The 23,975-nt window shown below is 44.7% G+C and overlaps 1 protein-coding gene across 4 annotated transcripts in view; it reads left to right on the top strand.

The window, feature by feature from the left end:
* The window catches only part of LOC112453779, a 214,763-nt gene that overhangs the window by 45,113 nt on the left and 145,675 nt on the right, over nt 1-23,975 (top strand). The window contains exon 1 of one of the 4 annotated variants that reach the window (XM_025014707.1): nt 17,277-17,341. The exons of the other annotated variants lie outside the window; for them this stretch is intronic. The gene's annotated coding sequence lies outside the window, so the exon portion shown is untranslated. Of the gene's footprint in view, nt 1-17,276; nt 17,342-23,975 lie in introns of those variants that run through there. 4 annotated transcript variants of the gene reach the window in all.

Raw genomic sequence — 23,975 nt, 5'->3', positions numbered from 1 at the left:
TTTGTGCCTTTCGAAACTTTTCACATTATTTTTACGGATTTAGCAATAAGAAAAATACGAACGCTAAATATTATAGACTTAATTTAGGGCTAAAGTAGATTATTTTGAAAAGGAAGAGAAACATGTGAGCAATGTCATGATATTCATTCGTGCATTCAACGTCCATTAACTCGATCTGTTTCGCTCGTGATTGCACGTACCTCGCGGTATATATTATAATCCGTAATAAAAAAATCGACGAGAATCGAAAGGCACACAGGTTGTTCAAGGGGCGCTCGTCGCGCGGCTCTTTCGCCGGCGCGAATGATAGTCTTGCGACTGGACCTCGGGCCGGTTTACTGGTTAATGAGTGCGCGCGCGGTTAATAAGTGTTTACGTGTCGTCGCGAGATAAATCGGCGCGCCGCTTCGTGTGGGGCGCCGATAAACTTGCCGCCCGTCTGTGAGTCCGCGTGCAGAAGCGCATGGGTACGCGCCGACGTTATCGTGCGGATAGCGATAATTCCTTTAATGCGTCGTCGATCGTCCGACCCCGCCGACACCGTTTTGTCGTAAGAGCGCGCGAACTCGAAGTCATGCCTCGAGAGCGTATATTGCGATGAGAGTTTGCTTGGCGTAATATTACTGCAACTTTGAAGATTTATTAGGGCGATGTTGATCGCGTTTTTCTCGTATTTTCAAAGATATTCTTAATTTTCTAGTCGAGCAATTTTACGCCAATTCAAGGAAATATCTCGACCTTGGGAACTATCTTGAAAAATATACCATAAGAAAGATTCTACTAATCGTTTATCGATCAACGTGATAATATCTACGCTAGTTGTTCTTTCTCGGTTTTTTTATCACACACATGCAGGGCATTCTCTTGGAAAAAAGGATTTCAGTCGATCAGAATCTTAGGGTTATCGCCACGATAGCGCCAAGGTTCTCGTCTCGTCTCGATTAGATTAGACACCGAAATATGGTGCATTACTTCGATAATATCGCGATATATTGCGTTGACGCAAATCTCATCTCCCGGTGCTAGCCGTTTTAATGATACAATCAACTCACGTCGGCGTTTATTTTTGTGTAAAAATATACATGACAAGCGGCATTGATAAGTCGACACGAGAAAAAAAAAACTTGCGATTACATCATGACGCAAGTCGACAAATTTTTACGTATGACCAAGTCACGTCACAATTCGAAGCTAAGCCGGACCGAGCTGATAAATAGTTTGTTATACTTTAAAAATATGTAATTATTATCGATTTATGCGTGGACGTAAATAACAATAGCCCTAAGCTTTAACGCAATTCTACGATTATCTAATGCGGCCTTTTGTTGTTGACAGCAGTCATTAGCATTTCGTCGCCTGCGGAAATGAATTTCAAAGTTGCTCGTGAAGCTTACGGTGACGTAACTAGTTGAATCAGTCGTATATATAAAAATCTTCATAAATTATTATAATTTTGTTAAAGCGACTAGTTTATTTTTATCTCTTCTAGCCAGCAAATTTGAATTATCATACTGGAAGAAATCATCGCTGCCATGAATTCACGAACGCGCCAGCTGCGTAAATGTTTTTCTCGCGATTTTTGTGTGACGTTACCGATGCATATGTAAAATACATTAACATTCACAATATATAGTTTCTAAATTTATTTTTGTAAAAGTGACTCATCGCCGACTCATCGCCGAAGTAAATCTCGGCTGCGCGATCAAATGTAGATATGTAAAATATATTAGAAGCATTCACAGCATTCACATGCCTGTGCCATTAAGTTGAAATATTTCTTATAAGCAATTTACTTCTCTTCGTCTTCTATTTTTCGTTCGTCCACTTTCTATCTTTCTCTCTTTTTCTCGTTCGTCTGTCTCTCTATTTATTTATCTCTTGCGAATCGCATGAATGATCACAGTCTTTCCTTTCTCTTTCATCCTGACTTTCCAGCCGCGGCGTGAATACTTTTTCTTTTCTTTCTTTCTTCGCTAACTTCTTCCTCACATCTGTATATTCTCCCTGTCTCCTCCATGCTCATTTTTCTCTGCCGACCGCTGCGCGCTGTGGCGAAGTCGCCCCACCATTCGGCAGCGCATAAAGGCGGCTTGCGTGTGCCGGTATCTTCGACCTACGACCCTAACCCGGCTCCTTATTTCTTCGAGAGGCTCGAAAAACATGCCGTTACGGCCGTGCATGTTATCGCGTGCGCGCAGGGGGCATCGCGGCTATCCTCTCGACGGGATCGCCACGTGGGTCATTCATGGGTGACCCGTCGAAGCGAACTCGGAGTACAGTCGATGAACAAAGTATCCGGATTAATAAATATTTGTAAATTGTTATCTTGGCGAAAAATTTCGTCTTCACCTTCGAGTAAACAAATTTGTGAAAAGGAGACGTCCGTTTTCAGAGACAAAGCCCTGAATTGAGTATTATCACAATTAAAATAAATGATACACAATATATAAAGTATGTAATATACAAAATATATGCGCAAAGAAAATACGTAATGAGAATAAAAAGCTAATCGTGCTATACTACATATTACTTGTATAGGGGAGACTGGAAATAATATCTTCAACATTTGTTGTACTTGAGTCTAGGCAAAAGAAGTCTCTGTAGATAATATGTCACAGGTTAAAAATGTATATTAAGTATAAGTACATTCGTGGCTCGCTGAAAATAGTTACAAGCGTGATTACGTTTCTCCACACAACAAAATTACCAGATAAGATTTAGTAGTTTGCACGCGTGAGACCGTGACGTGTGTCGGACTTCTCTTTTCTGCAGACTCAACATCAATGCGTGCGCGTGCTGCGCGGGACAACTTATGACATAATCTTTCGAATTCTACGAAATTTGCCGATACGAGGAGAGTTGATTTAGCGCCGCTTGAAGTTTCTGATAGCTTTTTCCCGTTTGGCGAATCCTATCTGTATGGCTTAACGAAAGAAAAAGAAAGGAAGGAACAGAGAAAAAAGAGAAACTTGATAACCTAAGCCTCAGCCTCAGGGCTTTCGTTGATAAAGACTCTGATAGAGACGCTTGTCGTGATATTTGACAGAAATTGCTTGCTCAGTTTACTTAGTAATGAAAATTTCTCAGATAAATGCCTTCCTCGATATAACGTTTTCTAGTTATCTGTGATGTTAAATTAGAAATAATCTACAGTAGATATGTTCGATACATTAGCGGTGTGTCACTTTTTTCCCTATTTATCTTTAAAATTTCATCTAAGCAATCTTCTTTCCCCATTGATTATAATCGATAGGGAAATGATAAACTCGATGATTCAACTCTGACTCGTACTGCTATTCCGCTTAGTAAACGGGCAATCGCTCGATTTCGACAGCGCGCAACCCCCGAAATGAATTCGCTCGTTCTTTTGCCGCTTGCACAAGTAAGCCTGGCGCAGGCGGGCTATCGCGACACCCGAATCAAAAGGAAAAAGCGAGAGTCGAGGGAACCGAGGCCAGTCTCGGTGAGAGAGAGCGCAATCTCAATGGTCGTCGGACCGGCTGGTTGGAGCTGGTTGGGGTTGGCCGGTTGGTTTGGCCCACTGGAGCGGACACCCGGAGGAAGCACGCCCGCCGGAACGTGGCACGCTTTGTAGCCTCGTGTACATACTGGTACACGTGCACGGGCCACGTATATACGGCGGCGAGCTCGCGTGTACGTATGCACGCGTATCACAGGGTGAGCGCACCGACGTGAGGTGATGGCGAGAGAGACGTCGGAGGAGCGAAGAGCGCAAAAGCACGGACCGAAAGGGAACTGCGCACCACTAGCCGGAACCGTCCATGGCGCAGTCATCGCGACCATCTCTCGCGTCTATCGCATCTGCATACGTGAGTGTCGACCTAAACGTGCCGTGCGGTCGGACACGCACACTTTCGGCATCCCGTACAGCGGCGGCATCGCCCCAAAAGCGGAGCAGGCTGGTGTGAATCCTGTCACGCGCAGGGAACACGTCGATGTCAAAGGCCGAAAGATATAGGAGCTCCGTGGTCGGAGAATAGAACGTGTGGCGGCATGAGCTTCGAGGTGTGAATTCTAATAGGACTAGTCTCGCGGAAGGTAGAATAAGAAGGTCAGCCGGTTTCTTTATCGTTGAAAAGTCGCCGAAACGAATTATTTTCATGATTATTTACGTATTATTCAACGAAGTACATTTCCCTTGCTAATGCCAACTTTGCAATGATTAGAATACGATGAATGAAACATTTGGAAGAGGAACGTGAAGAAACTTATGATTCCCGATGGGTTTTCTTCCATGCTACTTTGCTATCCTTCGCTCCTTTTCGGCTCTCTCGGTTGTTTCTCAATTAGCGCGGCTAGCGATCCGATTCAATAAGTTCCGGAAGACAGCATTAACGCGTGGCAATACACATTGCAGCGGCGCACCTAATATTCCTCGAAAAGATATAATTGTTGCGTGTAGGATAAATGAAGTCAATAAAAATGTTTATTACATGTAGATATATTTATTATATGTTAATTATTACATATAATAATTATTACATATAATAATTACATGTATATATACATGTAATTATTACATGGTAAGGAAGAAATCTTCTCGTCTTTATTGCACTTTATCTCCTAGAGCTTCCACTCTTTCTCTAATAAATGATTTAATTACTCATTCGCTTTCCTTTTTCGTCATGCTGCACGGTGTAGCGATTCGGCGCCCAAATTTCGACTTCGTCGCGGTGCGGTTCAGCGATTCCTTTGTTCACCAACCAAACTTATGCAAAGGTAGAAAAGAAAGAAGAAGAAAATAGCAGTCGATGGAGGGTAATGCCCTTTTGGATTTTTAATTGAGGAAACTGATTTACATCTTTGCTGAAAGGCAGATTATATCTGCAAAAACCTACTTTGTTTTAAAGATAAGCGAAAGATATAAATCAGTCGAATGTTTCAGAAATCCATTGTTTATCGTTAAATCGAACTACATTGTGGTAGCAAGTAGTCGGTGCAATAACAAGCCAAAAAGAAGCGTGAATGCGTCGAAGCGTAGTTGCGAGCCGCGTCGAGCGGGCGAGCGCGAGGGAGGTACGAGGGAACGAGGTGGAGGTACATAATGAGCGAGCTGAATGCATCGGACGTTTGGAGGGCATAGCCGGAGCGTCACCGTGACACTCCGGCGGAACGCGAAACTGCAGCGAATAATTGCAGCACCACGTTCGAGCGAGCCGCGAGTGCAACAACACTGTACAAGCGACCACGTCAGCGCCGTCGGGCGAACGTGCAGCTTGCGAAGGCTTGCGAGCGCATAACAACGTCCGAGTGCCGAGTGGGCGCAGCCACTGCCGGGCAATTAACCCGAATGGTAACGAGCCGCGTCGAGCGCGTCGCGTCACGTCGCGTCACATCGCGTCGCGTCTCGCCGATTACGAAATCCGGCTATTTCATCGCCGAAATGTCCGACTAGTTCTGAGCGTCCTACTAAATAAATCTCGGCAAAGATAGCAATTTGTTTTACTTCATGCCTGTGTGTTTATGATATATGATAGAATAAATCATGAAATATTTTAAACTTATACGTTTTTTACACCGAATATGGAGAGCAATGATGAATATAAATAGATAGTGAACAAAGTTTTAGATCTTTATGTAAACAGTAGCAATTTATTAATTTTTTACTAGCCGTGTATTTTAGAGGAACACCAGTAGCTGTTTCTATCAGTTTTAACTCATAAAAATATATTACGTTAACGACTCCTAAGTTTTAAAAAGAAAGATGTATTACGGTCGTCGGTCCCGGAAGCGTCAAATAATCGGTAATCATAAATTAGCATATATTTATTAGGCATTTTAATTCCGATGTATATCAAAGATTCTTTAAAAATATGTCGTATAATTTGATTCAATAAATATTCCAGAAAAGCACATTAATAAAAAAAACTTTCGTAAATACACAGTCAGTTCCATTTGTCTTGGTTCACTTGGTATAACATACAATAAATTAATGCCATCGCGTTTATTCGTTATCTTTATTACGACGAACACGATTATCTTCGTTACGTACGTAAATATACGGTCTTTTTTTCCACGCTCTATTGACTTGGTCATCTGTCATTTCCTCGTTTTTTTTTTTATCACGAAGGAAACCGTGGTATAGGTGTATCAATAAGAAGCTATTGAACTTTAGATAAGAGCACGCTGCGGATTACGTAACACGTGCACGAGTGGAGGTTGTCGCGCGGCCGAGTGTATCGAATTAGGTATCCGGCTTGTTGCGGCGACACACGTTCCATGTGCATCCTATGCAGGTGCGCTCGGGTCTTGTGCACTTTTACGTTCGCGCAGTATGTCGACTTGCGTAATCTCTTAGCGAGTAGTCGCGCCCGGTAACGCTGCTTGCGCACGAGCGGTTACTTAACGACTTAACGCCTTAACACCGTCGCGAAAGCAACATAAACGACCACCGAAACGGGTATCATCGATATATATCTTTCTGAATAAACCTGGCCTATCGATCATTCGCGATTAACGAATCTGTTGCGACCAGATACTTTACGAGATTCAGCGCAGCTCCTACGTTTTCTCCTCTTGCTTTTTTTTTCTGGAAAAGTACGACTAAAAATTATGCAGGTTTATAACACTAAGAATGATATACATGCAGGAATACCGTGGTGATTTATTTGACTTACCTAGATGCAATTAATTATGATACTTAACGCACGGCGTCAAAACATTTCTTACTTGCGTAAGAAATTACCGACGGACGTCCCCGCTCCGGCAATTAGCGGCGGTCATTAAGGCTAGTCTAAGTGCGGAATCGTCGTCCTTTTCTAGCATGAAAGGCGTCAAAACCTCGATGTAATGGTAGTTTGTGAGCCGACGTTCGCAGTCTCGTAGAATAATCAGTCATTCTCTAGCCTTTCTACTTCGCCCACCACCGCGCCAATGAAAACGCCCGGTAGGATGATTTTCACCCTAGGCTAATTATTGTTATTAGCCGGTGGGCGAGCACCCGGGAACCGCGATCGTTCGCCTGCTTCTGATATTATGACGTGGCCACTGGCCAGTCTGCCATTAGCGCCGCGCGTCCAGAATGCTGATACGTTTTTTGCACCCGCGATATATTCGTGCCGCAATTACCGCTATCGGGGCTCCTGTCGATTCCCGTCCAATTTTGAGCGTCGGGGGCGTACGCTACTATAGCGGAGGAATGTTTCACGGTAGCCTGCTGTAGTCCGTAAAGGCTTCTCTCCACGCGAGAGAAGTCGGTAGTCACCGTTCATTATGGCGATATTTTGAATGCCGCTAGTGTTGGATTCGTGGGATCCAACAGCGCGCGGCGGAATGACAGTGGTCACTTCTCGAGCTGTTGTTTAGGAATTAGTCGAAACGACCTGCGGACGATTAGGTAGAAATGTCTGATAATAGAGGCGTTTGGTGCACAGCGTGATGCTGCCTGTTATTTCCTAATTTTCGCACGAAGAAAAACTGAATTTAATTTGCGAGCCACAAAACGCTCGAAACTCCAAGTAACAAGAAAATTTTCATTAAAATACTGCGCGTACATTCAATAGGTTTCTCCGTTCCAACGTTAGCGTTTCGGAGGAAGGGAACGAATCCAAGCAGCGGCAAGGTACCCCACGGTCGGCGGTTTTACGACCGAACGAGCTCGACTTTAGAAAATCTGTAATGGTGGTGTTCGCGAAGCGCCCGGTTTAAGCGAGCAGCTCGAAACCGCAACCTCCGGTTCCCAGCGAGGGCAACGTATTAATTACGGAATGTTTAGCGTTAAATTTTGTGGAACGGCCCCGCGCGCGTAGCGCATCTGTCCTCGTCCCTCCTCGCGTTCGCCACCGCCGTGGGGATTCCTACTAAACAATTATTGACGACCGCAAATCGTCGCCTACGGTGCGAAACCGGCGCGGCGTGTCTTTTCCTGTGCCTTCGGTCGAGCCTTCTTTCGAAGATCGTGGCGAGACAAGGGTCATCGAAGTGTAGGATCGAAATTTTTCGTAAAGTAACATCGATGCCGGCGCGGTGTACATGCTCGACGGGATAATGGAAAGTAATAACGCGCCTGACATGGATCTCGAGGATGGCTAACACCCGCCAGGCTTCTCAAACTGACCCTATACTTTCGATTTGATAGACAAGCGACGCGCAAAACCAACGGCATGTCGCGGCAACCGATCGCGCGTGTAATCTTACGTGAAAATTGAGCGTATCGCGCCTGGAGGTATACGGAGTAATCGGTTGGACCTCGATCAACCTTTCCCTGCGATATCATCGATGCTGTGGAACGGCCGTATCGAAAGCGCGCGATGCCTGATCTTCTGCCGCGCGAAGGGTTGATAGGCGCGTTTCAAAAGAGACAAATTTGTATGCCGGCATCTTTAATTATCGTTATATAACTCCTCGTGTGATTCTTTCTTTCTTTCTCTCTCTCTCTCTCTCTCTCTCTCTCTCTCTCTCTCTCTCTCGTCGCAAACTAGTATTACAAACTATATATAAAGCTCCAATAGTCCGTTTTTCGCGCGCGCGGCGCAGTCACGGATATATATATTCTTCTAGGAAAAAGACGAAAAAGAGAAAAAATCAGGAAAGAGAAAAAGCGACAGAACAGATAGGATGGCTTCTTTACAACCATCGACAATAGAGCGTTGTTAAAGCCAGTTGGTCTCGCTGCATTCTTGTGCTCATTGTTACGCGAGGATTCTTTGGGGGGCACTCCTGTTCCACCCCCGCCTCGACACGCCTTATGCCTAATTTCTCGGGGCGGGCCACGGAAAAGTCCGTGCGGTAATCGAGATTTCATACTTGGACGCGCGATACGCGCGGGCGCCCACGGCAGTCGTATTCTATCTGCCTTCTTTTTTATCGATATCGATCTCGCCAGGGATCTTTTTGCCTCGCGGTGTGTTCGAGCACAATGGGATGTTTGAGAGAATGGAATGTACCTCCGCGATGACCCCACGAACCTGGAGAGAATGAGTTAGTTAAACTGTGGCCAATCGACGAGAACAAATCGAGCATTGGTTAAGGAGGGTCCACATTATCGAGCAAAACCGCGAGCCGAACTTCGCCGCGAACCGATCATGCGTCCACATTATCGAGCCGAACCGCGAGCCGAACTTCGTTGCGAGCCGATCATGCGTCCACATTGTCGAGCCGACGGACTCGCGCGAGGCTCGCGAACCTCGAATCGAACATCAGTGCGAACCATCGCGTACTCACCCCACGAATCTGCAAGGATTTTGATGATACGCGGTTTGGCTCGCAGTGTCCCACCAAAAGTCGGTATTCTGACGAAACATCAAAAGATGCTTTTTATGATCAGATTATACGCTTTGTCGGGTGGTAAACTGGTAGTTAAGCTTCGAGCTAGACAAATAATGACAAAAAACAAAAAATGAACGATGAAAGAAAACGTGAGTAATTGCCCAGTCGCTGTATTTGATTCTATCCACGTATATGCAGTCTACACGACTACTGGTAGACAAAATGGAATGGTCTGATAAAAAATGTTTAAAATTAATTAGTGATTATGAGCAGAAAAGATTATTATATACGGGACGCTAAAAATCCCGAACATTATAACAATTAAAAAAATGCATATTTATATTTACAATCGTATTTTTAACGTTGCAATATATATTATAAATTTATTGCGTATTTATCATAGATTTAGAGTATGTTTGTGCAATATTAAATATAGTTGGTACCACTCTAAATATAGTTTTATGGTTTGAAAAGGAATTAAGCTTTGAATACAAGAAAATAATAAAAGCACGCATATGTATACACATATTTAGTCGTCTTTTCCTGTTCTCATACCTTTTTTATAAGAAGAAATAAGTAAAGAACTCGAATGTGATAGTGACATGTGCAAAAAAAAAGATGACGACATTATTGGCATCTCTGCAAAAAGAAAAAGCAAAAATAAAAAAAGTATGGAAACAGGAAAAGGTGAGTGAATATATGTATATGTGCTTTTATTATTTTTCTGTATTCAAAACTTAATTCCTTTTCAAACCATAAAACAAAATTTAGAATTAATATTGCATAAACATACTCTAAACCTGTGATAAATACGCAATAAATTTATAATATATATATTGCAATGTTAAAAAATACGATTGTAAATATAAATATGCATTTTGCATACATGTATTAAGAATTTATATAAATTTTATTATAAATTTCAATACGAGATTTGACTTCAAAAAATTTTAACTCATGTTCGCGGTTCGCGATGGAGTTCGATTTGAGGTTCGTCTGCAAGTTCTGCTCGAGGCTCGGTTCGGGACTCGGTTCGCGGTTTGGCTCGATAATGTGGACCCTGCTTTAGAGGGAAGATCTTTGAGTCGTTAATTTTTGCTGAGAAAAAAATTGGCGGCTTGAAATACGGCGGAAATATTAATGGTGCAAACGACGTGATTATTTTCATAAAATGTAAAAGAGCATCACTATCACGAGCACAGTAGTTTTCTTTGTTGCGCAAAAGGCGCTGTTTTAATAACACACAAACGTGCACGAGGGGGGGAGAGATCTAATCTCCTAATTTATATGAAAAAAGCTCCGAAAGGCTCGCTAGGAGAGACCCGACTGAGAGAGAGCGTGCCTTGTAAAAACGCGGCCTCGTCTGTGGGCGCCAAAGGGTCTGAAAATAGCCCATTTAATCCGTAGGACTCCACCCACTCGGCGCTATTAGCTTTTGCATTTTTAACCTATGAATTCATCTCCGAAAATTAACAACCCAATTAAAGCGGCCATTAACGTCTCGGTATCTCATTAGGTGGAGATCGTTTGCAACTTTTAATGGAAGGGGCACCCGGTTTTTGCGAAATAGACAGACGGACGAACGAACGAATTCTCATTACAGAGAACTGCTTTATGATGCTTTCTTATCGCGTTTATGCCGTCCGAACGGCTCCAATCGACCGTAGAGCCGCGCGAGTTTCGGCTCGACATTTAAAGTTAGTCGCCCGATGCATATCGGTAATTGTTTACGACCATAAACCCCCCCCAAATGTCGTAATCCACTAGCTGTGTTAGAAAATTGTTCTATCTCAATTTGGAAAACCATTTTTTGGATTTTATTCAGCTGTAAATTGCTTGTTACTAGAGTCCATTTGTATTTCATTATGCAGTTTTGTGATTCTAAATTTTTATATTTTTCGTTATAATTGCACACACATATATTATCTGTTTTACATATACTACTTTCTCTCTAATAAAAATTTAGAAATTATATTTTTTTTCTAAATTTCGCACAAATCTAAAAGGATGGCAGAAATTTATAATTATTATTTTGGTAACAGCAAAACAGTTCATTTTATTTTCTATGTGAAGCAGTCAGGTTTTCTCTAGAACTCTAGAAGAGCTAAAGTTATAATGACCCTCTTTTGAAAGTGATTATCTCACTCCCACGCGGCCTAATAGGCGCATAATGATCGATGGATCGTTTCTTCGATACTCTGATGCTTTCTCTCTTTCTTTCGAACGTCAATCCGTTCAATCTCGGCGCGAGCGCGGCGAATCTCCGGCAGGTGTGATCATGGGAAAAGATCAATTTCACTTATAATGGAAACGTCTCCTCGTACTCCATCGGATTCATCTTGCTCTTAATCGCGCGGCACCGCCTTCCTCTTTACATGATTTTTTAGAGGGCTCTCTTAAAACGAGCTGTCGTCCCAACGACTATTCATCATGGCACGTCTGCCACAGACACCTGCATTGTCTCAGGTCAGGTCGGCCTTTATCCTCGGCGCGCCGTTTCTCATTATTTCATCTCTACAGAGCGGTTAATTTTTCGCAATTAAATCGCATTTCTTCAGCCCGAAATCCGCGCGGCAACCTCGGTAACTTCTGTTCCGCCACCCCGACGAATCGCAATCTCCCGGAAAACGTCGGCCGGCGTTTCCTGCTGAAAGCGACCGACTTTTTCTACCTATTGTTTCAGTTTCACGCTCCATTTTACCGGGGCGTTTCATTCGCCGGCTTTTGTCCTTTAAGATGCCGCGGAACAATAGAATTTAATTAGGAAGCATCGGTCTTCACTTTATTCGTGGACGTGCCGAAAACTGTGAATCACTTCGCGACCACCGAAGGAGCGATACCGAAATCTTTCGTAATCGACCCGAGAATTCAGCTGAAAGTTTCGGGAGATACCTGATGGAGGAACTAAAACTCGAGTTAAGCCATAGAACAAGTTAATGTCTGGAAGTTACGGGCAATTAATTAAGAGCCTTGCATTCTCCACGCGCAAGAGGTCTTCCACGCGGAGAAAAAAAGGATAATGCAAATAATAAAATTTTGATGGAGAAGCCCGGGCAGTCGGCATAAATTTATGCGAACCCTCCTCGTCGTGAAACGCGCCACCCTCATTAACGATATTCATTGGCGGTTCCGCGCCGATAATTCAGCCATTCATCAGACCGATCTAACGATCCGTTCGGTTCTTGCGCCGACTCGAGCGAAATCGATTAAAGTGATCGACTGCGGGTGCACGAGGTTCCTCGCTCTCACGGGCGATCTCTGCACCGGGGGTTGAGATTCTCGTGTGCTCGTGTGCGTGCTTATACGCGAGTATTAATTCCCGGGACAATGCATCACCGAGAGTTCGGGACTTAAGAGCGCCGAACGCCTCATCAGGGAACCTCACGTTAATGAGGATAGCGCACAGGCTCACTCTCGCCAGTCTAACAAAGAGAGATGTACGCTCCTCTATTTTTTGTCAAACCATGTGTGTATTCGGTAGATCGAGTTTTGGTGACGTAACCAAACCGAAGGAAAGACTTTGACGCCATTCACGCAATGTCTCTTAATTACCGGCGCAATCTTTTTGTTCGCCTATCTATCTTATCTTATGATACATCGCCCTATAATTGGTTGCAGACGACGAGCTAGAGTACGTTTTGGTCAATTTTATCTGCCATTCCTCGACCGAAATGTCGAGACGATTTCACAAATTGAATGAGCGGAAACGCAGGAAACTTTTTTTCTATAACTCATCCTTATCTCTACTAAAAACATCCGACCGACCGTTCAACAATTACCGGGTCCACTTAACTGGACAGGAAGTGTGTCTGGCCCACGAAAATGGACTATTCCCTGTGACGAGATAAGGGCGTAGCCCGGGTCCTGATTTCCGAGAGCAGGTCATCGATCAAATCGACAGAACATAACATGGAATACTCATTGAATTGGTCAGTTTCGGCGCCATCCTTCTCACTCGTTTCTACCTCGCTCGATTTCCAGGTTCTCGGAGAGAGCTGGTGAGATTCCCGTTGGGCGCAGGTGAATTGCAGCCGGTGATGTGTTTGTAGTTGCACGGTAAGTCGCGGTGATGCGCGCCCTGCGGGCTTTCGGGTTGCACGACTCTTCGGGATCGTTCGAACGGCGGGAGGGCGACGGGGCACCCCGTGGCGTCGCCTGCCCGCTAAATCACTTTGATTATCCCCGGTTTCCGTCGATTAAAACCTTCGGGGTAATTACACTAGCGGCCCTAGCGCACCTAAGAACACCGAGTACAAACTGCTGTTTAATTACGCTATTTAACTTAACTCTCTGGATTCACGGACGCTGGATCCGTGCGCAGCACGCGGCGCACGTTATTGGCTTAATTTATCGATTGCAAGAGGAGCTCATTGTTGATTTCTTAATAAACCTTCGGGCGTACGATGCACGCGAGGCGTGCGTTTTGATGATAGCCGACCGAAGGACTCCGACGGTTCGCAATACGTTGTAAAAGATATCTTCGTGCATTTTAATGACGAGCTATGTGTTCCTTAACCAAGATAGTTGAATGACTGCTACGCACGCAAGCTTTATTAAAAACTTGCTCTAGTAGTCAAGTCAATTCTTGAAAGTGAGTTTAAATGTGATATTTAAGAAGATATTAATGATATACTTCGGGTCGGGGGAGAGAAGTATTAAAAAATGTCTGAGATAAATCGACAAGATCTTTTGTAGCAGGGTGGTCGGGGTACCTCACACGAATCGTAAACTTTTAAATTTATTTCAAATTAACGACTTTCCCAGGGTGCTCCCACGAGCTCTCGTCTGGGCAGGATGGAAATTTATTTCATTCTAACCCTCTTCAAAATCGAATTTCCTGCACGCGGCGGGTTCGAATATTAAACGAAGATTTTCACGAGTATACATTGCATTTTTCTTCTTCGGGGATTGAGGTCTGAATATTCAAAATCTCCAGGTGCAAAACTACAATGCGTGAAAGGCATGTTTCTGAGAAAGGAGAATCTATTTATCTTAAAATGCACGTTTTATTGTGGTATGGTGCATTGTAGTTTTGACGAGTTTGGCGAATATACGTTTTACCTCGTTGTCGGTTTCCACGTCGTGGCCGATTGCCCAAAAGGGTGTGCCCAAACAATGAAGTTTATGGGCTAAAGGCCCGCGGGAGCGGTCATTAAAACAATCGACAGTCGCGTTTGCTTGCGGGGGATGCAAATGCTGGCGCGAGCACAATGGCTTCTCTGAAGAAGTCGCGGCAGTAAATACCAGCATAATTGCTTGCCTTTCCCGCAAGGATCCGTACAGTCATTTGGGCTTAGCAAACCCACGGACCCGAGCTATCGACACTCATGTACGTTTAAACGACTTGCTAGCCTCTTTTTCTTTTTTTTTTCGTATAAGTCTTGCATGTATAGACTTGTGAGATTAAATTGCAAGATATAGTTTTATTTCTTTATTATTGAAATAATATTTAATAACTGTATTGTGAGTGTGATAATATGAATATACAGTTGTGTATATACAAATTAGAAATATATAAAAATATTCTACATCAGTTATTAGACGCGATAAAAAGAAACAACTACTGATTGGAAGAAAGAGAGAGAGAGAGAGAAAGGTTAGAAACATTAGAAGGCAAGTTATTAAATAGTATTGCTAAATTTTGGTTTATACTAATTTATATCATAGTAGAAGTATCTATGTATAATGCAGCAACGTTAGATAGAATAAATTCTTTTTTTAGAGCTGGAGAAAAAAATATGTAATTTATTGCTAGAAAATGCGGATTATAAGATGTTAGTGCTGTTAGCAGCAATTATGCTAATGAAGTTGCGAATTAATGGAGTTACGAATAGAATACCAATGTCGCGCATTACCGCGGGAATGAATCACTACCCCACCACCCGGGAGAAAAAAGCTGGTCCTATGGTACCAAAGCAAATTATGCCGCGCGCGCATATGCGTCACCACGCCCGCCAAATGGCCAATTCGTGTTTGCAGATTGCCTCTATCTCGGCACCCTGTCGCGACCTGAGATTGCAGTTTCCTCTTTCCACCTCCGACGAAAAGGAATAACCTGGGAAGGGAGGGACGTCGACCAAATAAGACCGACCTTGTTTTTTCGTTTCTCACGATGCCTCTTGAATTCGTGGCTACGGTTAACACATTGAACGAAAATGAATTACAATAGTCCGTGCGATATGCAATACCGTGCTGGTGTATTATCATTATGCGCGACGGAGCGACTTTGCGTAATCGTGATCCTTCGCGAAGGCGTGAGATCGACACGAGCGAGTAAAGTGAAATATTCGCTCGCTGGAGGCGAGCAGGCGCCACGCCTCTGAAAGTCGCAGAGCGCGGCTTTCCTGAAAGCCGTGTCGGCGCTAAGGCTCCGAGCCGGATTAAAAACGCCGTCGGGAACGGGTCGCGTATTATTATCGTGGCACACAATGGCGGAAACGGCGCGGCCCGATTGTGAAGTCCCTCCGGTCGTTTTGCTACTTTTATTAGTCCCTCGCGGCCACGTTCTTTTTTCCTTGACCGCGCCGATTTAATTCATGACGAACAGTCGGCGCGAATACAAACGTGTTTTTAAACACGCCAAACCACCGGCCGAGAATCAAATTCCGAGAGTGGCGAAAACAGCGATAAATCGCCGATTATCGTGCTTAACGTCCTTCCTTTCGCGTGCTCGTTTTCTTTCATTACGCGTGCGGACACGACGACGCGCGTGCACGCACGTGCCCCTTTAAGGATATCTCCAAACCGCGCTTCGTTTGTGAACGGAAATATGCAAAACACACGCATAACTTAAGCGCCCGTCGTTGCTTTTTCTTGTATAGGATTTTGCGGAAGCACTAAAGGTTGAATATAAATCAATTTCAATATTTAACAACTGGGGTTCCGGATATTTAACTATCAGCTGTCAGGGCAGAAATATGATTCATAAATTGCCGCACATTCCTTGTGATTTAATTTCTTAACAGGGTAAATATGTAATAAATATTAATTGAAGTTTCTTATGTATAAATGTTCTTGTAAAAAAAAAATTCTAGGTTATGGGAAACGCGTGAATATCGTAGATTATATGCATATGTGCATTCAAACGAACGTTTTTGATCAGTATTATATGACATGCAAATTTCGATTAACAGTTTCTTCTCAAAAATGGAACGTTCGGGATTTCGCTTAAATTGGCTGTTGAATAAAATGATATGTGATCTCTTGCTGGTTTTATATCAAGAGATGAGGTAATCGCGTTTTTAGGTACGGATATGCGATATCCGCGAAAAATGCGCCAGTCTATTTTGTTACAAGATTTTCATTAGATACCAATAGGTCAATTTGTTCTTCTTGCAAAATTGCTGCCTCTCTGTACTTGATAAGATTCTCGAAAATCATCGCGATCAACATGATTGCTTCATCATAAGTTTGGAAAGTTCGCCCATGGCCAAACAATTAAGATGTCCGACACAATTTTTTAACATGCCCGTGATAATCCAGTGAAAATATTTAAATTGGTAATACCCTTTAATAATATCATCGGTATTCAAAGAAGTACTGTGTGTGCTCCTTCAATTTTTTCTTCAATAATGTAGCAAGATTAAATCGAAACATTTTTTTGCGGTTTCTTCTTTTTATCTATTTAGTTTTTAACATCATTTTACTATCACTTCTTTTTACTATCTTTTTACTATCATGCATTGTTGTAGATACTGGATAATGTAAACATAAAAAAATCTTTAATGAAACGTTGCTTATCTTGTTATTGCGAACAACACGTTGCTTCCGTGTTCGAAGACACTTACGAGCAACTACATCGCGTATAATCATCCGTACAGTTCCATTATCGAAGATCTCTGGAATGTGAACAACTACATCTAATCGCGTTTCCAATACAGCGGAGTTCGACGAATTGCGCATCACGATTGTTCTCGATATCGATTAATTCGATTCGTGTGTATCGAGCAATGCCAGCCGGATGCGCTCGAAGATAAATCCATACGAGTCTCGATAAGGTAGCCTGTGCGTTTTCACAAAAGTTTAATCGACAGTCTAACAATGAATGTCTTTTACCGAGGACCTGCGTGGACTCACTCGGGTGCGGTGGACCGGCCATGTTACTCCGAAATCGGTAGGTCCTCGACTTGTTTAGGCTACGTCGAAGGATTAACGAACTCCCGGCGTCGAGCTAAGTCGAAAACGTCTCATGAAATATTTCTAAACAGGCGCGGGCGGTTCTCGGTGAGACTGTGGAGCCAAAGCATGCGTATAATAATAGCTAATAAAGTGAACGTAAAAATGGGGGGGTCCACGGTAGGGCAGGTGGCCTTTTGGCCCTCCACGAGAGGCACACTCCTCTCGCTGCCCGAAAACCAAACTGGTGCCTTCGCCTCCAGGCCCACGCGAGAGCAAAGAGTCTCCTCCTTGCCTCTCTCCTTCTTTCGAAGTGGCTTTTGTCTGTCCGGCCGGAGCGACAAAAAAATAACGCGCTGCGAGGAGAGATCGTGGGCTTCTCTCGAACGAGAACTTAAAACGTTCTTTAACCTTTGAGTGGTATTCTGAGAGAGAACACTCGAGACAGACCCTTCGTTATCGAGGAGATGGCGGCGGGCGTCGCGCCGGAACAGCTCGTAGCTGAAAACTCATTCAAATATAAAGATCAATATTAAGGCCATATGCATTTTTATCGTGCGTTATCTTGAAGCTTGAATATCTGATCGTTAGTAATTAGCAGAGAAATGTTAACAATAGATTCCTAAAATAGGTTCAGTACTATGATACAAGATAAGATAATTTTGCAGTGTTCTAATAGAGGTATTACATTGACACTTCTTTGTTACCTCGAGCAAGTCGCATTGGATACATAAGGATGTGATCGCGAGAGAGACTTGGGAGCGCGCACGTGTGTCAGGATATGTTGCATTATTATGATATAAGACCCGTGTGGCTTGCATGAATAAAGCACAAGCCGCTGTTCGGACAGTCAGCTCGCACGCTGCCGAGAGCGTTCCTCGGAATATACGGCGCCACATTACCGTCAGCGCCTGGCTCCTACGATCGCTCCGCTTGCTCTCTTCGCAGCGGTCGGTGCCTCGTACTCGGATAATTTAGCTCTAAGAATCGCAGCCATCGCACAACGGTCGCGGACATAAAATATATACGCGCGGTCCGCTACGTGTATAATTCCTCGCGCCCACGCGAGGGACGGAATGTTTCCTATTGAGTTATACATATTCGACGTTTCGTATCTGCGACGTAAAACTTTACGTCCGCGTGTTCGTGCCGTCGCGTCGGACCGGCGCATGGCGCGCGGCGCGGTGCGAGCGCAGCCGGTACAGCTAGAGCCTATTTTCCTGTCGCGGGCGGCGCGTATAAATGCGCGTAAAGTCGCGGTATAAAATTGAGCGCACGTACGCGAGCCTCGCGCCGCGGACGAACGAGAAACGGACGCATTGTTAATCTCGAGAGCGACACGTGCTTACGTAAACCTCGCCGTCGCGCGTTGTGAGCTCCAGGCGTGCTTTACCCCGAGCTGAGATTCTTTATCGCCGTCGTTTACATTCATTTATTAAACGCCGAGCGCTAAACTTTCCCGCGCGCGTGTTCCGATAGCGCCGAACCACGTGTGCGTTTAAAATACTCGCTCGTGTCCGACGATGATGACGCTGACGACGACATGGCCTTATTTTATTGCCGCGAGATATAATCTCTTGATAAAAGCGCGCCTTCTTTGGTTCCTCGACGCGATCTCATGTCTCCGCAACTGACACCACGTTCGATTTTAGTGCGCGCCGGGTCATCGTAAAATTTTCATACTTTTCGCCGACGAGAAAATAGTCTCTTGCGAGAGTTCGAATACGAGGGATGCATCGCGGAACTAGGGGAGAAAGAGAACGGGGAAGGAAAGTAATCGGCGAATGGAGATGGCCCCTAAGTCCCCGTTTCCCGCCCACGCGGCGAGACAGAATAAAACTACTCGAGGACGGTCGTAAGTACCGAGGAAGTACGCGCTCGTGCCGCTCTCGAGGAGAAACGCACGAGCGCGTGGGGAGGAATCGGGCGAGGGCGAGCAAGAGAGCAGGACGAGAATGAGAGCCGTGACGATAGAACCTCGGGGCAGCCGCGGGGGGACGTGAGGTAGAGAGGAGGATGAGAAGAGCGCGCGGCGTGCCGGCTACGCCACGTAACGCTGTTTTACAGCTTCTTCGGTCCAGTTGTTGCGTTAATGTCCTCATACGCCCGGCGTGGGCGCAACCGATCCGCGACACGGCCGGACATTACTTCGCGTGCCACGCAATTGCGTGCGAAGGGCCTAAGTTGCGATTTACGAGGCGACAGCATAAGGACGGACGGAGGTGAGAGAGCCATTTATTCTGGGACAGCCATCCCCTTAGGCCGATGATGATACAGAATATACATGGAACTTTCTAAAGCGTTTGCGATTCGATATTATATGACATATTTCTAACTCTTGTTCGTTCATAATAACTAGTCTACGATGGATCGGGAAGTAGATTCTTCAACGCAAAGGGCTCATCTTGAATAACTGAGCCCTACCGGCGCAATGTAACCTGCCGTGGGCCGTTTCGAGTCTCCTCGCCCACGCGCCGATACTTAGCGGCAGTCCTGCTGCTGCAAAGACGGTTATTAACGATTATTACGTTCCGGCTATTCGTCGATGAAAAAGCTGCGTCGAACATCGACGGATGGTCCGCGCGAATCGTTTGCGGCGAGCGCGGAGATTCGAGCGCGGCGACGAGAGATTTATTCTCCGGCGCGGCGAAATAAATAAAGCTTCGAGTTTATACGCGAGAGAGGCAAGCAACAGGGGAGACTGATGGCTAATTAACGAGACTTTACGCATGCAGCTAAAGAAGGGTGATCACCCGCGGGATGCGTACGTATCGCCTAAACGGATTGTAAATTTCACCGGAGTCGACCCCGCGTGATCCTCTACCGGATGCGTTCTTAATTTTATGCTTTCCTTTGGTACTTTCAATGCCCGCGAATATAGGCGTATTAATAATTTAGTATGCGTCGCGTGGCAGGTAGGGATGGCACGTAAATTATAATCTAATGCGGTTGTTGCGGCCGGATTTATGGGACAATTTCTGCGCACGTTTATTCGTTACGTGAAATCTAACTTTACTTCATGGAGAACTTGAGTATTAATTTCTCTTGATAATTAACATTATAGTAAGCAGTAAGTCATAACATATCCATCGCATTATCTCATGTGGGATCTTTAACGTTCTTATGTCGCTTTATGTCGTTTTTATAAGCTTTGTTGTGCATTTCTATGTTCAAATCCTCATTCAAGTATCGATAATATACATACATCTTGATCATAAATGCCTTAGTATCATCCTGCATTTGATTTTTTAATAACATTCTTCATTGATTGTCACGAGAGAAATTTTATTAAGGGGCTAGATCCGCTAGATCCACCTATAATGGTAAATATATAGACAATTTGGTGCGTATTCGTGAAGAGGGTGAGAAACTCTACTGTCCGAGATCAGGTATCCCGAGAGCTCCAGCTTCTTTACCTCTCGGCAGAATCGCTCGTGATGGAACACGGCAGGGACGCCGTGCGTCCCGTGTTTTCCGCCCCACCCACCCTTTGTTTCCATAAATCACCGACCCGGCAGAGTTCCGTTCGAGAATGGGCAGGTGCTCCTGCACCCACTGTCACGCTCCATGCACCCGTGTCCGCAACTCTTCCTCCTCCACCTCTCTGTCTCATCCTCGTCCTTTTTCGAGTCCTGCCTCCTCCGGTCTCTTCCTTCTCTCCGGCGTCTCGCCTGCGTCCGTTCTCCTTTAAGTGCTTTTTTATGTGGTTTCGCCGTTTTCTTTCGACTTGTATTTTTTTCCCTCCCGTTTCGCCCAACGGCGCGGCGTCCCCCCCTGCACCGTTCCCATCCCCAGCGCGCGCCTTTACTTTTCGGCTCTCCGGCGTAATTACCGCGTCTTGCGGTTTGCTAGCGGTTTGTCGGTGGGACCTACAGGTGGTCCCTCGTGGAAACCGTTCTAAGGTAATATTCAGGGAACACGAGACAGTGCCACCCTTTCGTCTTTGCCGGCCGCGGCTAATACTTCGGAACCCGCTTCGCGAAAATTTGCGATAGCCGACTATCACCTGCAGTCACCTGCAATCACTTCTCAGAAATGTGCTCTGCGGTTTTTGATTACTATTCCGTCGCGCGAAATGAAATAGAAGCATGAATGATTAAAAAGTACTAAACTTTGAGAATCTTACGTGTTTCGTAAATTTAGGAAATATGTGTTATTGATTACAGACTGCAAGAAATTATTTGATCTTATTGTTAGATATATTTTTTATTTGTAATAATATGTGTTTATTAATTTTTGCCGAGAAAACTTAACAATGAAATGATCGTATATTTTTTAAATGTAATCTTTTATCTTAAAAATTCATTTTTATCAGTATATCTGTACACACTCTTGACTGCTTAACTCGACCTTGTTTAACGAATCATTTTACCTCCAATACGAATGTAATTGGCATTTCAACACGTTGGCGACTTGAAACACTTCGATTCGTATCGGTACCCGTTGCATTCTCGGCGCATTCGTCGCACTCGAGTCGACCGACTGCATTTCGTTCGAACGCACGAACAGGTGGCATCGATTACCGTGGCATGTGCTCCGAAACTTCCGCGATTTTTTTACCTCGGGGAGGTAATAAGGGTACACGCACGTAATCCACACGCGCGCGTAAATATAGCACCGCCAGAGTAATCTCGCCGAGGAACGAGGGGCTGGTCGATTTACGCTCGAGAGGGACGCTCGCGTTTGGTCCTCTTCCAGTTCGATACGTTGCGGCGACGGTTTAATACTGGGAATAAAGATATTGATAAAGTGCGATGAGCGCCGCGCAGAATTTTACGATTTTTACGGCGGATATTCCGTTCGCTGGTGGCATCCTGTAAATCCAAATTGCATGAACGCATTTTTCGGATATCGGCATGCGCCATTCGCGCATCGTTATTTCGCGATGGACAACCACCAATTATTTTATATAAGCTTACGCTGTACTTTCTGACATATTGTACATAACTGTGATGAAAAATTTATAAAAGGGATGCAAACTGCAACGTAGAGGTTGAGTAATCTCGCGGATGTACATGATATATTGCAGTTTCATACTTTTATTCGCTATCTCAAGTCGAATATACAATTTATATCAAAAATATTATTTATTCTTGCTGCTTAGACACATGTTGCTTAGACACTCAGAGTATTGCACATAAGTTTTCAAATTTTTTCTTTTTACCAGAAAAAAATTTTTATATATCGTTAAACAGTGCGAAGAAAGGCATGACGTATTAGTCTGAGAAGCGGGGAGCCAGACGTACTATTACCTAAAAATTACTTCAGTGCGAATCAGATTGCTACATTCAAGTGGGCGGACAGACATCACGTTCCCAACGGCTGTCTGCACCTTTTCATTGCGAACGTGTCTAAAACGCGTGAAAGATCGGGAGCCTACTACTCGACGCGCTGATATCACGAAGGCGTCTCGAGGGGTGGGAGGGAGGGGGTTGATCCCGCGGGTAACCTCGATACAAAGAAAGAGCGTTTCTACTCGCGAGTCATCGGCGGGGCTCGGCGGACGTGCAGACGTGATGCACTTTGACTTTTACGCCGAAATAAACGTTTTATAATGATGCTGCAGTATCTCGGGAACTCGTTTCGTCCATTAGTCGACCTGTAGCGTGCACCTGTAGCGTGAAGCAAGTGTGGGGGTGTGCGCTCCGAGAAAGGGTTGGATTGCCGGGGATCGACCCTCTAATTTGTACTTCCCGAGGCGGACCTCTCCTCGGTTCAGGCCCCGCTCGGGGTCAAAGCTTCAAATATAGCTCTTTAGCTACCTCCGACCGGATGTGGTCCGTAAAAAAGATAAATCATATCTCTGGAGAATATAATCCTATGGTTATATAATAGTAATCTGAAATGTGAAACTGTTTTATATTACTATTTTTATTATTTACGCATATTATGTCATCAGTCATCACGCGTTAAATATTCTGTTCTATATTCTATAGACTAATTAATTCTTTAAATAATTTTTGAAGAACAAGGAATTTCTTAAGAAGCTGATTTCGGAAAGTACAGCGAAATATTCCTGCTAATATATCGTTGAATATTTCCTCCAGCGATAATTTTCCTGTATTCTTTCGTGAGGAAAGTCCGGTGGCGATAACCTCATGATGCATGGCCGCAATCGCGCGGCGGCCAACGAGATTTCATACTTCGACACGAATCTTTCGCGCGGCGCGAAACCCGGTACCGGTGAAGGGAAAAGATACCGAGGTTTTACGCTCCCCGTTCTTCGTCGTTGCGTCGCACGGTGCGGCGTCAAATTCGTGAAAGAACTCCGGAATTTATCGTCGCGACCGTATTTACTGCTCGACCGGTATGAATATTCAGCCGGGTTTATTTTACGTGCTCGCCGCTTCCTCGTGCACAGCCGGGTCAAGGGTTAATGAAACTCGCCGAAAAAAATGCAAATAAGATGCCGGCCGCCGTGAACGTCGATGTTGTTGCGCTCCGCTCTCTCTCTCTCTCTCTCTCTCTCTCTCTCTCTCTCTCTCGCCGCGGCGCGCTGCGGCGCGGCGTCATCAACCCTCGAAAGCGCTCGTCTGCGGTGCACTGTAGGCCGATAAAAATATCCGAAAGCGCAAATTAGAGGCCCCGCCATGCTCGGCGAATTTGCCCGGCAATTTTTCACGTGGGTCTTA

Source organism: Temnothorax curvispinosus, unplaced genomic scaffold (assembly GCF_003070985.1).
Source record: "Temnothorax curvispinosus isolate PA1 unplaced genomic scaffold, ASM307098v1 QBEX01004686.1, whole genome shotgun sequence".
Classification (NCBI taxonomy): domain Eukaryota; kingdom Metazoa; phylum Arthropoda; class Insecta; order Hymenoptera; family Formicidae; genus Temnothorax; species Temnothorax curvispinosus.
Note: the sequence above shows the minus strand (reverse complement) of the source record. Positions and strands in the feature narration are given on the sequence as shown.